Here is a 17,680-nt window from a genome sequence, read left to right on the forward strand (position 1 = left end):
AGCCACTGACCCTGAGATGCCAAAGCCAAACAAAGACAACACAGACAAGGGCATTCGGCCCAATCAGTTACTCAGCTAGATGGCCTATAAATAAAATAGCAGCCATCTTAACTTCTCTACATTATACAACTGATAAGTCATAACTAAATAGGTTTATCCCAACCAACTCTCCATTTCAACATCATGAACTAAAGGAAGATTTTTGTTCATTCCTGACACAGTGAAGAACATGTATGGGTGACTGAAAATAACATTGTAAGAAACTAACTTAATGGATGGAGGTGTGGCCTGTTGCTAGAGGGCTTGCCTTACATGCATGAGGCTCTGAGCTCAATCCCAGCAATGTTTAAAAAAAATTAATAAAAAAAACAAAGAGGCTATGTTAACCAGACAAAGGACAAGAGCCAAAAGGTTGTTGTGTGTCTGGATGCTATGTATGGTCCTTGTTATTCAATCATATAACACGTGTGATTGTAGGTGTTACTGTGGGTTTTTAGTGGCTGTGATTAGAGTCCATAAGTTCCTTTAATCAAAGGAAATCATAATAATCTTGGAGGACCAGGCTCAGTCACCCGCTTTAGGAGCAGAACCTAGACTGTTCAGAGGTGCCACCGCAGATGCCAGTTTCCCGTCAAGACTTTTCTGACAGCTGCTCTGTAGGTTTAAACAGGCCTCACCAGCTCCACAGTCACACAAGCCAATTCCTTGTAGGAATCTCTTAGTGGTTTTGTTTCTCTAATGGGAACCTGAGTGACACAGGGTTCCAATGGCGGCAAACTCATATACCCTTGAGCTCCAGGAAGCATGGTTTCCCAGAGACTGAAGCATGAGGACTGCTCTGCCCAACCCCTCCCCACCCCCTATCTGAGACACCGTAAGAGCCTGCCGTCTGGGTTACTGGGTAGACCAGACCAACCTCAAACCCATTCTGACCCTTCTGCCTCGGTCCCCAAGTATCTGTATTGTAAGCATGAACCACCATGCCCAGACTTTAAGATTCCCCCCTAGAGGGATGGTTAGGAAGGTCAATGCCCCTCCCCAGAGCATCCATGTTCTAGTTTCTGGAACCTACACATGCTGTCCTTACATGGAAAAGACAATACCTGAGCTGTGCATTCACATAGCACATGCTTGGTACATTTACAAAAGTTGGCTATTTTAACCAGAGCTGGTACCTGAGGGCTTTCTGCTTTGGGTGTGTCCTTGGTGCTAGAGTGACGTGGAGTAAGTGCATGCCAGAGAGGCATCTAGGGAGCCCTGAATGGAGGCACCTTCTGCTTGGGTTCTGTAGGGTGTATTAGTGTGGTCCAGGTTCCTTTCATGTTATTGGAAGTTATCGCCAGCTTTCCTGGAGCAAGAATGGTTTCCAGAAACCTTCCTCCCACCCACTGTGCTGCCGTACCCTGGAACTTGACAGGAGAGATTTAATTGAGTGTTGTCATCTCGCAAAAGTTTTTAAAATTAGTCACTGCCTAAGAAAACTTTAAAAACTCAAGACATCTTACTGCTCCCATATAAAAGACATTTGATGGATCTTTAGCAAATGAGACAATCCCAAAGTTTACTCCCCTTTAGTAATAACAAGTGGGGAGGAAGAAGAAAATTTTATAAAGGGTTAGACATATTAATGCATCTGAACTAGTCATAGGAGAGGGGATATTTATATTCTTTCTATTGAAAATTCCATTACTAACAAAATCATATAAACCAGTGACCAAAATTATAAAGCCTCCAAAAGATACCACACCCTTTCTGTCCAAGGCTCAGCAACCACTGGGGAAGAAGGGATGGGGAAGCCTGGGATGGTGGATGACTCCCTGGACACAGCAGGACAGCTGAGATTACAGGTGTGAGCCACCACATCCGCTTATTCATTTGCTTAAAAACGGCATAGTTTGTTACGGTCTGTCACCCCAAATGTTCACTTTTGAACTTAATTTCCTGGGTTTTACCCTTTATGTTTTTCCTAACGAGAGCCTTTGTAAGTGTCAATGCTTTAGGTCCTACAAACCCCAAATAAGTTCCAGAAGGAAACAGAACATGGATGAGGAGAAGAAGGGTCATTTGCTGTCCTCAGCATCTTTGTTGAGATCCACTGCTCATCCTTCCGCAGGCCACTCTCCAATAGAGTCACCAGTAGCCATGTAGCAAAACCCAACAAGCTAGAAACAGTTTTATGTTGGGCTTTATCTACGAGCAGATTTTGACACACTAGACCCTTCTCTTAGGCAGACGTTCTTCATTTGACGATCGTTCTTTCTGTTCTATTTGTTAGTTAGCTTTCCGTGGTGGTGGTAAGATACCTGAGCTAATCACTTTAAAGGGAGGAAAGGTTTGCTTGGGCTCATGATATCAGAACTCCGTGGTCACTGCATGTTGCTTTGGGGCTGGGGTGGCACTGATATCATGTGGCAGAGGGCACAGACCTTGTGCCAGGCAGGAAATAATGACAGAGAAGAGCCAATATTTCAGCATCTTCTTTGAGGGTACATAGCCAGTGACCTCACTTCCTCCCATCAGGCTCTGCTTCCTAAAGCTTCTACTGCCTTGCAACAGCATATCATTATTAACACACAGGCCATTGGGAAACATTGAGAGCCAAACCTTAGCTTTCTATCTCTCCGGGGACCTGTTCTCAGACTCCCTCACCAGTCCTCACACCCCTGGCCTCTAAACATCTGTTCTGCATCTGCACTTACCCCACTGGCACCCATCGATGTTCACAGAGTTTCTATTCATGCATTGATAATTTATATTTGCATATCAAAGCTCTTTCCTGACAGGGACTCTATATCCAACTGCCAACTTGCTATGTTTGAATGTTTAATAAGCACCTCAAACTGAACATGTCCCTAAACAAGCTCACTGTCCCCTCCTGTTTCCTTAAAGCTGTACGTCTTCGTTGTGTTCTCAGGTGCCTGGGCCACATACCTTGCAACTGGTTTTTAACTCTTCTCTTCCCTTTTCTACCCGAGTGCTATCCATGACAAGTCCTCTGCTTCTGCTTTCTCTCATCACAGTCAATACCATTACTTTAAAACTTGTTACCTTTATTTTTCACCTGGGTACATCAGTTCCAGTATAGGTCCCGTGTCCTTCCTCACTCCCATCTTTCCATTGGGCTCAACCCTTGGAAACAGTATTGTTCTGTGAGGGAAGCATAGGTACTGTGGGAAACTGAAAGGCCAATGGGAAGTAGGGAGGCAGTAAAGCCATCAAGAGCAGGAAGTTACAAGTTCCCTGGGCTGTAGAGGTGACAGGAAGCATTACTGACACTGGGAGCTGCAACTGCCTGGGAAGAAACCAGAACCCAGGCTGGCTTGTTTGGCAGGAACTGGAGCAGCAGGCAGAGGAAGTCAAGTGACTGCCTCTTACTGCCCTGTCCTGTTATTGGTCTGGTCCTGTCAGAAGGCAACTGACAAGATTCCTGGAAAATGGGCACAAGAGCAATTTCAGGAGAATATAGGGGTCTAAAAATCTATGGGACTAAGAATCTAAACCATAGTTTGCAATTTTGGTTGTAAAGTAAAAGAGATAAATAGGTAAAACCATACAATATCTCAGAATGAAAGTAGGATCAAGAGAAAATTTTATGCACATATGTACATGTACATGTATACACATAGAACATTACAATCACATGTGTACATGTGTATGTATATACACAGATAACTTTGGGTTAAAGTATAACGTATATTCAGAGGAGTGCACATGTTCAAAGTATATGCTCAGAGTTTTCAGAAGTATTTACCTGTCAGTGAGACCACTGTCTGGATGAGGAGAGAGAACATTGCCAGGGCTTGGAGCCCCCTCCCATCTCCTTCAGTTTCCCCTCTCTCATCCCCAAAGGTAAACTATCCTAAGCCATACAGTGCCTTTGTCTGTTTCTGGAAATGAGGTAGTAGAGCCATTCGCTGCTACTTCTTTCATTCCACACTGAGCCAACGGCAGGCAGAGATGACTTCTTTCTACCCATTGTCATTTACAATGTTCTTTTTTTTTCTTTATCATTTTTTTTCCGGAGCTGAGGACCGAACCCAGGGCCTTGGGCTTGCTAGGCAAGCGCTCTACCACTGAGCTAAATCCCCAACCCCTTCTTTATCATTTTTATTAGATATTTTCTTTATTTACATTTCAAATGTTATCCCCGTTCCTAGTTTCCCCTCTGAAAATTCCCCTATCCCCTCCTCCTTTATCCTCCTCCCCAAACTACCCACTCCTGCTTCCTGGCCCAGGCATTCCCCTATACTGGGGCATAGAGCCTTGACAGAACCAAGGGCCTTTCCTCCCACTGATGACCGACTAGGTCATAGCTATATATGCAGCTAGAGACATGAGTCCCACCACGTGTTTTCTTTGATTGGTGGTTTAGTCCCAGAGAGCTCTGGGGGGTACTGTTTAGTTCATATTGTTGTTTCTCCTATGGGTCTGCAAACCCAGCTCCTTGGGTACTTTCTCTAGCTCCTTCATTGGGGACCCTGTGCTCCATCCAATGGATGGCTGTGAGCATCCACTTCTGTATTTGCCAGGCACTGGCAGAGCCTCTCAGGAGACAGCTTTATCAGACTCCTGACAGCAAGCTCTTGTTGGCATCTGCAATAGTGTCTGGGTTTGGTGGTTGCTTATGAGATGGATTCCCAGGTGGGGCAGTCTCTGGATGGTCACTCCTTCAGTCTCTGCTCTGAACTTTGTCTCTGTAACTTCTTCCATGGGTATTTTGTTCCCCTTTCTAAGAAGGATGGAAGTATCCACACTTTGGTCTTCCTTCCTCTTGAGTTTCATATGTTTCAAAAATTGTATCTTGGGTATTCTGAGCTTATGGGCTAATATCCACTTATCAGTGAGTGCATATCATGTGTGTTCTTTTGTGATTGGGTTACCTCATGGATGATATCCTCCAGAACCATCCATTTGCCTAAGAATGTCATAAATTCATTGTTTTTAATAGCTGCGTAGTACTCCATTATGCAAATGTATTACATTTTCTGTATCCATTCCTCTGTTGAGGGACATCTGGGTTCTTTCTACCTCCTGGCTATTATAAATAAGGCCACTACGAACATAGTGAAGCATGTGTCCTTATTACAAGTTGGAGCATCTTCTGGGTATATGCCCAGGAGTGGTATTGCTGGATCTTCCAATAGTACTGTGTCCAGTTTTCTGAGGAACCGCCAAACTGATTTCCAGGGTGGTTGCACCAGCTTGCAACCCCACCAGCAATGGAGGAGTGTTCCTTCTTCTCCACATCCTCGCCAGCATCTGCTGTCACCTGAATTTTTTATCTTAGCCATTCTGACTGGTGTGAGCTGGAATCTCAGGGTAGAATGTTCTTATCTGGCCACTTCACGGCTTATGTTTCATCCTATTCCTGATAGATAGACAGTCAGAGAATTTGCTGTTGGTGCCTTTATAGTTAACGTTGCTATGAATTGCCTGAATGTGCCTTTGAAATACGAATGCATGCACCTCTATTTGGTGGGGAAAGGGTGTTGGAACTGCTGGGACTTAGGATGAGTGTTCCTTCATATTTAGTAGCTATTGTCACAGTTTTCCAGAGTACTGCACCAATCTACCCCACCATCAGCAGTGGCCCACTTGTTCCAGACCACTTGGCACCATCACAGGCATGTTTAATTTTATCCACTCTGATGGGGTGTGCCATGGTACCCCACTACAGTTTTCCTTTCTTCCCCCTAGTGCTTGGGAGTGAGCTACAACCTCAGACATGCTAGGCAAGTGCTGTGCCACTGAGCTGCATCCCATCCATGGCTTTAATGTTCGTTCTTTTGATGATGAATAAAGCTCAGTACCTTTTTGTACTCTTGAAGCCATTTGGATGCTTTCTTTACAAAGCGGCTCAGTCTTTTGAGTGAGAACAAGGCATTGAATGGGAGAGCAGGGTAGTGAGTGGTCAAGAACCGTTCTCTTTCCCTGTCCCCACCACAGGACCACCTGAGCCTGGAGAAAAGGAATTTCATAGGAGAGTGGGCAGCTTGTTATGGGTCACCTCCCCCCCAAATTCACTTAGCTGTATAACAGCTAATGAAAAAAACAGAGGGCTAACAGAAAAAAACAGGGGGCTCTGGACAGTCGGAACAAGCCAAGGCTGAGAGTCAATGGGTAAGTCTGAAGACATCGTGAGGGTCACAGGAGCTGGTGTGTGTAAGGGGACAGTGATGATGAACCACAGAATGTGAACTGGGCAGGGTGGAAGATAAGGAGGGTGAATCTAGGTGGTAGGTCCTGGTGGGCTGATCACTGGATGGTAGGTCCTGGTAGATTGGTCACTTGCTTGTAGGTTCTGATGGGTTGGTCACTGGATGATAGATCATGGTGGGTCAGTGACTGGATGATAGGTCCTGGTGCAAAGTTGGTCACTGGCTGGTAGGTCCTGGTGGGTTGAAGGTGTCTCAGAGTAGATGAACAAGAAGAACTGGCAGAAAAGATGAAAGCTAATGACCTAACAGGTGAATTGCTTAAAGAAGTCAGAGATGTGGTAGCATCAGGTCTATCGCCCGATGAGAGCTCTGAGTGGAGGAAGGGGGTGAAAGCACAGACTACAGTGGAGGGGAAGTTAAAGGAGAAAAGGGCAGAGTGTCTGAGTCCATTGTGGTCTGCACAGAGCACCTGTCACTGAGGGACTTAAAACAAACATTTATTAGCCTATGTTCTGAAGGCTGGGAAGTCTAAGGTCAAAGTGCCAGCATTGAGAAAGAGTTTTGCTACAGCATCGCATGGCAAAAGGCAAAAGTTCAGCAGAGAGCGCAGCCACTGCTACCAGCCCATGTAAACAACAGCGTCAGTCCATGCAATGACCTCCTAAGGATAAGTACTTTAATTACATTTGCTTTAACATTTGTAAGTTCTTCTTAATTTTCTATACTTATTTATTTTATTAGTTCATATGTATGGGTGTTTTGCCTTAATGTCTATGTGTACACCATGTATGTGCCTGGTGCTGGGCACCCAGAAGAGGTCACTGAATCCCCTTTGTCTGGAGTTACAGAAGGTTGTGAGCTGCCGTGTGGATGCTGGGTATCGAACCCAGGTCCTCTGGAAAAGATACAAGTGCTCTTAACCACTGAGCCAACTTCCCAGCATCATTAACTACCTCTTATTACCTCTTAAAGGCTCCACCTTCCAACACTTTCACTGGGGATTCGTGTGAGCTAGAGTGGAGGACAGTGAGACGATCCCCAGCTCCACGAACACACTTCAGAAGGTACAGAAGCTCTCAAACCATACAGGTGTCCAAAAGAGGATCTATTTGAACATGAAATCGCCAAGAATTATGACCAGATTAGAGTTGATAAAAGTCATAATCATTTACACAGTGGGAAGTAAGAAGGAAGGAATAAATATTTCAAGGATTTAGCCAAAGTGGAGAAGAACCCCTACACAGGAACTCACTGTTTAGAAAAGATAATTCATGAAATTAGAACAGAGAGGATGCAGTGTTCCATAAATAACACTGAACAACTGTCTACCCATTTGGAAAACAATAAAAGCTGACCCCTGACTCACACTGCCTACATTAACTTTCAAACAAATTGGGGGAGAAAAAAAACCCCTACACATTAGTTCCTCAAAGAAAATGAACTAGAATGTTCTATAATATTGGGGTGAAAATGTTTTCCTAAATTAGAAATGAAATCATGAGCAATTATTAATTTATTGTGTAGAGTCATATGTTGGTTATCATTCTAAGAACTTTTAATGTGTATGGATTTAGGCTAAAGAGATGGCTCAGAGGTTAAGAGAACTTACTGCTCTTCCAAAGGACTTCGGTTTGGTTCCTAGGACATGGGTTCAGTTCCTAGCACCCACCCACATGATGGCTCACAAACATCTGAAACTCCACTTCCAGGATACCCAATACCCTCTCTGGTCTCTGTGGGCTCCTACACACACATGGGGCACATAAATTCACATAGGCACATACACAGAAATAAAATAAACTTTTAAATTAAACAATATTTATTTTTATGCATGTATTTGTGTATCTGTTTGTCTGTGTACCACATGTATGTGCCCCTAATGGAGTTACAGATGACTGTGAGCCATTATTTGGGTGCTGGGAATTGAACCTGAGTCTTTTGAAGAGCAGTAAGTACTTTTGACCACTGAGCCATCTCTTCAGCCTCCAATAAACAACTCTTTTAAAAAGATACTTAATATGTATGTAGCCACTTAATCCACTGCATTTTTTAAAAAAAGATTTATTTACTTATTTATTTATTATATGTAAGTACACTGCAGCTGTCATCCAGAAGAGAGCATCAGATCTCATTACAGATGGTTTTGAGCCACCATGTGGTTGCTGGGATTTGAACTCAGGACCTTTGGAAGAGCAGTCAGTGCCCTTAACCACTGAGCCATCTCTCCAGCCCAATCCACTGCATTTTACATAAGGAACTTGAGCACAGAATTATGATGTAACTTGCCCAAGCCACACAGCTAACTCTAGAACACAAATTGTCAATTGCCATGTATGTATAGAGAATGTCTACATGTCTTTAATAGGGTTTAAGGATGAACAAAGTGAGAGGGAATATATGAACTGTAAAATTTTAACTTTTTTTTAAAAAATGCCTTTTTGAGGTATGATTGACATACAATAAACTATACATATTTAAAGTACAAATTTGATGAGTTTTGACATAAGCACACACCTGTGAAACAGCCACAATCAAAAATTAACATCTCCATCACCCCTAAAAGTTATTTATAACTCTCCAGCCGATGATTTTCAAGTCATAGAGACACAAGGAGTTCCTACACACCAATAAGGCAAGATCATAAATGAAAAAAAAAATGAGGTAAAAGTGGTGCACACTTTTAATCTGAGCACTCGGGAGGCAGGAGCAAGTGGATCTCTGTGAGTTCAAGGTCAGCCTGATCTACATAGTGAGTTCCAGGACAGCTAGAGTCACATAGTGAGACCTCGGGAAAAAAAATAGAATCTAAAAGTGCATCCATAGTGACTGTGGGGGGAGGTACATCAGCGTGGTGAGACGGTATCTAAGTGGAAAGACTTGAGGAGGGATTGCTTTTCCAAAGTGAGGGGGTAGACACACAACTTCTTATACCCTGTAGTAATAGGTATTTAATGCATCGTTGTTGTTGTTGTTGTTGTTGTTGTTGTTGTTTTGAGATACAGTCTCACTATATAGTCCTGGTTTACCTAGAGCTTACTATGTAGATCAGGTTGGCCTCCAACTCACAAGAGATCTGCCTGCCTCTGTCTCTCAAGTGCTGGGATTAAGGCCTGTATTGCCATGCCTAGCCTGTGTGGTGCTTTGTTTTGTTTTGTTTTGTTTTGTTTTGTTTTGTTTTGTTTTGTTTTGTTTTGGTTTGGTTTGGTTTTTTTTTTTTTTTTTTTTTTTTTTTGGAATATAGTAGATATTCTCTCTGTGCAAATACACAAACTTCCTTCTTAACAACTCAGTTTTCTAAGCCTCTGTCCAGCAACTGTAACACAATTATGCCAACGTCTAGTGCCACATTTTAATTAAGACAACACTGAAACATTGATGTTGGGGGCTTCCCAAATTTCCATCAAGGACTGATTTACGTTAAAAAATGATGTGAATATATTCTGGGGCATCATCTATTGCTCTAGTTTCATTTTTGTTGCTATGATAAATTACCCCAATAAAAAGCAACTTAGGGGAGAATATCTATTTAGCTCACAATTTCATTTTACAATCCATCATTATAGGGAAGTCAAGGCAGGAGCTTAAGACAGCTGGTCACATCACATCCGCAGTGAAGAACAGCGAGAAACAGAAGCATATGATCCTGTGCTTGCTTGCTTTTGCTCATGTAAATTCAGGACCATCTGCCTAGGGAGTGGTGCTGCCCAAAGTTGGCTTCCCACATCAGTTAACTTAAGACACTCTCACAGTTATGCCCATGTGCCAACCCAATATAGATAACCCCTCACGGAAACTTGCTTCTCAGTAACTGTAGGTTGTGTCAATTAATGATTAAAGCTTACCATCACACCTGCCTATTAAAAATAATAAGGAAGATTTCTATGTACTAACAGGGAAAAGCAGAGCCTTGCTTTTATTTTTTTTAAAACTCTGCATGTGAAAGATTTTTTTTTTATCTTTTACTCTTTGAACTTTTGAATTATTTCAATATTAACAAGGAGTTTAAAAATACATGAAAATGAAAAAAGTATCGCATGCTTGTGGGTAAACAAATTCATGCAATATAAGACCAAAGAAACTGTGCATATTCTTGCTTCGTTTACTAATTCATGAAGTGAGCTAAGTGCTAATGTGGGCCAGACATGAGCAAAATACTGTCTTCATCCCCATAGAGCTTGCCCTCTATGTAAGAAGCCAAAAGCAAGCCAGGTGTGGGTGGTTCGTGCCTTTAACCCCAGCACTTGGGAGGCAGAGGCAGGAGGGTCTTTGCGAGTTCGAGGCCAGCCTGGTCTAGAGTGAGCTCTAGGATGGCTAGTATTATATAGAGAGAACCTGTCTGAAAAAAGGAAAAAGAAGAAGAAAAGAAAAGCAAGCATTGATGAGGCAGGGGTTAGAAAGTCCTCTGATGGAGAGTGAAGGCCAAGGAAGGGTTAACAATGTGACAGGTACAATAGAGGGAGCAACAGGGAACTGTGCTCCTGAAGGCTGTGTTGGGTAGGATAGGTGTGCGGTACACAGGCTATCTAGAAAGAAAACCAGAAGTGGAAAGTGGCTCGGAGATTGGTTACATGTAAGAAGAAAAGTGGGGAAAGGAGGTGCCTGGATTTTCAAACTCTGGTAGCCTCAGAGCTGTATGATTTCTGGTCAGGAAATGTCATCCTTGTTAGGTAGACAGTTTGATGCATTTAACAAATGTGTAGTCGTGAGACCACAACCACAGTCAAGTCATAGGGCATTTCTATGACCCCAGAATGTTTCCTTATCCTCAAAATCCTCACCCGTGCCAGCCTTTACAGCCACTGATCAGCTCGCTGTTGCTATAATGTGTATCATCTATAGCCTTCAAAGATGGTTTCGTCACTCTATAAAAAGAAAGCTTTTGAGATTGACCCATGCAGATATATCTGTTGGTGTCATAACCAGTGTTCTATTGCTGTGAAGAAACACTGTGATCAAGGTAACTCTTATAAAAGAAAGCATTTAATTGGAGCTGGCTTACAGCTTCAGAAGTTAGTCCATTATTATCATGGTGGGAAGCATGGCAGCATGAAGGCAGACATGGTGCTGGAGAAGAAGCTGAGAATCTTTTGCATCCAGATCCAAAGGCAGCAGGAAGAGACAAGAGCCTCAAGGTCTGGCTTGAGCCCTTAAATCCTCAAAGTCCACACCCAGTGACACACTTCCTCTAACAAGGCCACACCTACTTCAACAAGGCCACACCTCCTAATCCTTTCAAGCAATGCCATTCCCTGGTGACCAAGCACTCATCCTATGAGCCTATGGGGACATTCTTCAAACCACCACAGTTGGTATCTTTGGTGATTAATGGCAAATTTGACTAGGTGTAGAATTATAATGGAAATATTTCTGGACCTATCTATGAGGTTGTTTCTAGAAAAAAAAAAAACAGAAAGGAAAAGTGAAGGATGACCTTGAATGTGGGCATCATCGCCTCACGGACTGGGGTCTTTGATTGAGTGGAAGGAAAGGGCAGCTGACACTAACGCCCACCTCTCTTCTTCCTGACCAAGTCCACTGTGTTGAGCCATCTCATGCTCAGACTGTAAGCCATCCCCACCTATTCCATCTCGAGTTTCTCTTGTCCAGTATTTGGTCACAGGTAGGAAAAACTAAGACCATGCACACTGGCTGAGATCTGTTCCCCTGCATCACAAGTAATGAATTTGGTGACACAGCTGGACTTCTCTGTCAGTCTGTTTTCAGTTTGGGACTAAGATGGAAGTTGCTGGGGACACTATGGACCTGTCTTCCTATGGTTCTGTCATTTCTTTTCTCCTGAGTAAATACTTGAGAAGCGTGTAAGAAGCTACCACACTGACTTCCAAGGTGGCTGTGCCATATTGCACCCCACAGGGCAGAGTGTGCAAATTCCAACTGTTCTTATTCCTTCCAGCACTTGTTATCATCAGTTTAAAAACTGGATCTTCAGTTTAATTTTGCAGTTACTACTTGCTTGTTTGTTTAGTCTCTGTATGTGCACACTCATGCATATACTATCAAGTGACTATGGAAGTCGGAGGATAACCTGCTAATGTCAGCTCTTCCCTTTTACCCTGTAGGATTCTGGAGTCAAACTCAGATCACCAGGCTTGGTGGCAAGTGCCTTTACCCACTGAGCCAAATCACCAGCCTTAGAACTCATTCTTATTTTAATCATGCTAGCGGGTGTGTAATAATACCTCATTGAGATTGTGTTTGCTTTTCTCTAGTGATTAATGTTGAGCATATTTCTATCTGTAACTCTTCTTTAGTGAGGTGAGCCTTAGGGCTTTTAATTTACATGAAATTATTTGTAAAATTCCCAAATCTTAAGTCATAATCAAGATCTGCTTTTGAAAGTTGGGGGCTAGCAGTTATAGCTGCTCAGCGCCCTTCATTGGCATCTCCTTCATGTCCCAACCTCTTGATCTTTGGGAAATTGATTACTCCATGATTTGCTAGTATAACAAGATATCTAAGGCAGTCTAATGTATATGTGTGTGTGTATGTGTGTATGTGTATGTATGTGTGGTGTGTGTGTGTGTGTGTGTAGAGAGAGAGAGAGAGAGAGAGAGAGAGAGAGGAAGAGAGAGAGAGAAACTAGTTCATAATTATGTCAGTTCAAAGGCATCACTCTAGTATCAACATGGCTTCCATGAGAACCTTATGGCCTGTGATATTACAACTGCAGAGAATACTTGCTAAGGAAGTAAGAGTCCAGTGAGACCAGACACAGGATTCCTAGCTTCTCCCAGATCTGGTCCCCCACTTCACCTCCTTTTTGAAAAATATCCCCCTTAGTCTGGTTTGAGCTGTACAAGTGTCCATGAGTATGGAGCCATCCATACAAGGAGGCATCCTAGTGTGGTGCATGGTCACCTGACTAGGTCAACACCCTGAAAGGAAACCAACTCTCCCTCTCCCGGTGGCTGCCAACTGTTGGTAGCTTCTTGGGCAGGGGGCTCACGAGTCCTCCCCACTTCATGCTAAATGTTGTCTGGCTTGATCTTGTGCAAGTCTCACGCAGGCGACGACAATGGCTATTAGTTCACAAATGCAATGGTCCTGGCGTGTCTGGAAGATAGTTTTGCTTCGATCCTTCCTGATCTCTGGCTCTTACAATCTTTCTACTCCCTCGTCCATAATGTTCACCAGGCTCAGACTTTTCAAACCTCTCCAGAGAACTAACTGCAGTGCTGTGAGAAATACCTTAAGCCCTTCCAAAGGAACACCCTCACTGACCTCTCGCTAGCCTCCCCCACCCCTGCCAGAGAGTTCTACACTGTCTCCTAATCCTAACACCTTGGAAACGAAGCCCCAACATCTGAACCTTCGTGTGGGCACATCCCATCATTTCTAAACCCTAGCAAGACACCACTGTGGAACAGTGTTCCAATCACAGACTAGCACTTTGCCAGCCGCCAGCTGCCGGTCTCCAGGGATGGCAGCCACACAGAATCTGGACTGATGCTGAATGGTCAATAAAACACAGCAGGACTGTGACTTGAACTGAGTCAGGATATACAAAGCTCCACTTTGATCCTTTAGCAGGCTCTGGAACCTAGTTCTCAGCCTGTGGGTTACATATCAGATATTTATGTTTGGATGCGTAACAGTAACAAAATTATAGTTATGAAGTAGCAACGAAGTAATTTTATGGTTGGGGGTCACCACAACAGGAGGAACTGTGTTAAAAGGTCACAGCATTTGGAAGGTTGAGAACCACTGAGTCTAGGAGAAGCCAGCTGCCGCTTAAAAAGCCCAGCTGTGCTAAAATCATTCTGCAATGAAAAAGCCCCCACAGCCTTGCAGAGAAGGTTCATGGAGAGCCAGCCCATGCTATTCCAGTTGTTGCAACCAGTCTCCTCATGTGTAAGAGAGGAAAGAAAGGGAAGACATCTTAAATATCCATCCCCATGCCATCTTTGGAGGCTCTAGCTCCAGGTGCCCACAAACCATGGCCCTAACAGGTTCCTCAAAATCAACCCCAGAGCCATAATAAACCCCTACATTTAAGAAAGTTGTATGATGTCCCCATAGAAACTAGGACTGAGATGGGTAATGGTATGGCTTGGAGCCTTCTGACTTGGAAAGATGGCAGGCCATCCTTGAGATTGAGAACAAGACAGAGGGCTGCTGTCTGCTGTCACGTTCCTTCTACATTCAAATTCCCCATCCTTACATGATCTGTGCCAGCATCGTGGGTGGCTACAAGCAATCGGAGACTGGCAAGAAACAGGAACTGGGAAAGTCAAAGCAGATGCCAGGCCCAGGAATGAGCCCAACTCCAACAAGATAATGAGAACCGTGATTCCTTGCAGCCCACAGCCCTTCACAGTTTCTAGAGCACCCTAAAAGGCGATCTCTTATTTGACCTATCACCCAGATGAGAGCCACGTGATGACTCCACTTAACTAGAAAAAGAAGAAGGCTCAGCAAGAGCTTAGGGTAGGACTTGTAGAGAGCCCAGTCCAGGCTCACAGAGCACTGAGATGAAAGACTAGCTCAGCCCTGACCTGGGTCTGGGCTGGGGTTTTAAGTCACTTTGTGTAAGGAGCTGGTGTGTGGCTCAGTATTGGAGGACTTCCCTGGCATACACAGACCCTGTGTGTGATTCTCAGCACAGATAGTTGGGATTGGTAAAGAAGAGGCCCAGGGCTATTTGCTGTGCACCTGACATTAGGCCAAGTCCTTCCCGGGTTGTACATTTATTCTTCCTGAGCCTTTAAGCAGGTTTGATTATTATCATTTTACAACAGGACTCCAGTGCCAGCACTTATCACATACTGGTACCAATGCTCTGGATGCTGCTGCTGTGGATAGGTCTAATGCCTGGAGAGGAGGTGGCTGTGTGAGGCCTGTGCTTCAGAGCAGCAGGCTTTGGGCCCACCCACAAGTCTAGATCCCATGGCAAGTCCTGACCAGCACATATTGGCAACCTCCTCCCACCTCCCTCTGCCATTTACTAGTTTGGGGATAGGCATGTGGCAAGGAGCCTGTTGGACAAGGCTGTGAGGAGGATTTCTCACTCCAAAAAAGACCTAAAAGGAGTGTCTTTTCTTTCTACTGGACACACACTGTTTGTTTAGATGAGATACTTGGGTCTGAGTAGCCTGAAAACAAAGTCAACTGTTGATCAAATTCCTTCCCAGGGGATGACATAAGCAATGCATACCCCTCCTCCTAAGATTTCAATGACAAACCAAGGTCCCATTCTAGGTACGTTCACTCAGGGGAACCTGTGAGTTTACTGGGGGTTTGGGTGTTCCTTCCACAAAAGGCGGTACCAGAAAGTCTTTCTGCAGCAGAGCTGATGGTGTCCCCACAGCCACACTGATGGAGCACTCTGCCTCTAGTCTTCTGAAGCCTATGCCATGCCACCATGCCTGGCCACTCCTTGCCACCAGAGGACCTGTGTGGGTTTCAAAGTTATTTAGCAAACCACCTAGAGTCTCTCATGGGAGTCGCTCTGGCCATGACTCCAGTCCATACTGTTGGTTTAAGTAAACTCTTTGTGCAGACCCCTCTCCTGAATCCAACACTAGAAATGCCTCCTTGAGCCCTACCTTCTGAAAACAGCAGATTGCCTAGCTGTCTGGGCCCTGAGTCTTACAAGACATTGAGCCATCCCCATCCTGAAAGCCACCACATTGTCTCTGGCCTCTGCATTGTCCTTGCCTTATGACTGACTGCCTTGGGCATTCACGTTCAAGAGGAAGTTCTCTCCACTCTCACCTTTTAGGCCACTCCAGCTCCCTAGGAAATTTCCCCCTGGATTCTAACCAGCCAGAGTCAGTTAGCATAGCCTCAGGCATCTTCTCTACCTTAAGAGGGTGTGTGTGTGTGTGTGTGTGTGTGTGTGTGTGTGTGTGTGTGCTGCATTGCTAAACGCTACCTCCTCCAGTGCATTATCCTTTGGCTATGTGGAAGACTACCTGCACCTAGCCCCCAGCCTAGACTTTTCCTTTAGTCTCCATCTCTCTTTTGACTTGTCTCCCCTTAATGTTCTGCCCAGATCTTAGACTTATACCCCAAACTATCTTTCCTAAATCTTCTCTTCTTTTCTTTCTCCTGGTGGGGGATGTAATCAAACCACCCAGACATTCAACTTAGGACCCCACAACATATTCCCCAGCTGACACATGGAAACTGTATCTTAGCCACATATAGATGTCACCAACTCCCCAGCTCCCCACATCTTGATCCTACGGCAGACTCACACCCCCACAAAGCCCTTGCACAATGCAGAGGATTGTTCAGGCATACAGACCACAGAGCCCTAGAGAGGCATACAGAGCTCACAGCCCACAGCATCCCAACAAGTCACATGGGATGATAAATGCATGTGCACACCCATGCACACACAGTGCTATGACATGCTCTGAACAAGGGGCGTGTCCTGGGGAAATGAAACATCATAAAATCCAATCATCTCGAACCCAGACCTGAGAGCTGAGCCCATTAATCTTGCTGGGGAGAAAGGCTGGGGTTGCCTCTCCCTATTCCTGATAGCCTGTGATTTGTGCCTGCTCTGTGGGCCCGGGTGCCATAATTTATCCTTGGTGCCCACAGAATAACTGCCCAGCCTGGCATTCTTCCTGACACAGACTCCAGGCTTGTCCACTCCTGTCATTCTAGCTTTCAGAAGGTCCAGCCATTGTACAAAGACTGTGATGCAAACTCGTAGTGGATCTCACAGATGCTCACATCAACGGACACCTCTTCCAGGATCCCCTGTGCTGAACACTTACTTGTCCAGGGAACTTCTAGACAACCTGCTTTGTAACTCACTCTATCGAGGTAGAATTCAAGCCACCTTAAACAAACCGGCACAGAGGATCCAGTGGCCACAGCCTGCACACCGATTGTAAGATCTCAGCCTCTTCCAGCACGGGTGACCCAGAAGCTTCTGCTGACAATGCAGAGCTTCCCTTCCCCACAAGCTCTGAAACATACTTCATACACACTGGCTGTGGGGGCTTTGGCTCTGAAGAGCACAGAAGGTCTCCAAACCATGCCTAAGACCAATGCTTACTCCCGGCAGTAAGAGTGTAAGTGAGCATGGCCGGATGGCTTATTTATATGTTACTGTGGTATTATGGAGGTCTTGGGGGACAGTGGCTGCTAAAGTAACGATAGTGGTAAGGTCTCAAGTTACAAGGCAACATGCTCTTGACACCAAAAGCAGGCACAGTTTGATCTTGGTTGCTAAGACTTGGCTGCAAGTTTCCCAACACACATAGCTCTTTCTGAAAAGGGCTTTAAAATGATTTATCCTTAACTTTTTATTTAAGTTGTATATATGGATATGTATGGGTACGTACACTTGAATGCAGATGCTGAGAAAAGCCAAGGATGTTGGAGGCCACTGGAGCTGGAGTTATAGGTGGTTATGAGCCACCCTGACGTGGTGCTGGGACTCGAACTCTAATCCTCTGGAAGAGAGAGGCACATGCACTTAACCACTGAGCCATTTTTCCAGCTCCTCTGGGGATGAGAGTTTGGTGATAGTACTGGGTGTG

General features: G+C 44.5%; 1 long non-coding RNA gene across 7 annotated transcripts in view; it reads right to left on the reverse strand.

Moving 5' to 3' along the window:
* The window catches only part of Gm36574, a 78,075-nt gene that overhangs the window by 20,506 nt on the left and 39,889 nt on the right, over positions 1-17,680 (reverse strand). For all 7 annotated transcript variants that reach the window (XR_868086.1, XR_001784418.1, XR_001784419.1 and 4 more), the window contains one exon: positions 17,483-17,593. This is a non-coding gene — a long non-coding RNA (predicted gene, 36574). The remainder of the gene's footprint in view (positions 1-17,482; positions 17,594-17,680) is intronic.

The sequence above is a fragment of the Mus musculus genome, chromosome 4 (assembly GCF_000001635.26).
Source record: "Mus musculus strain C57BL/6J chromosome 4, GRCm38.p6 C57BL/6J".
In the NCBI taxonomy this organism is placed as follows: Eukaryota; Metazoa; Chordata; class Mammalia; order Rodentia; family Muridae; genus Mus; species Mus musculus.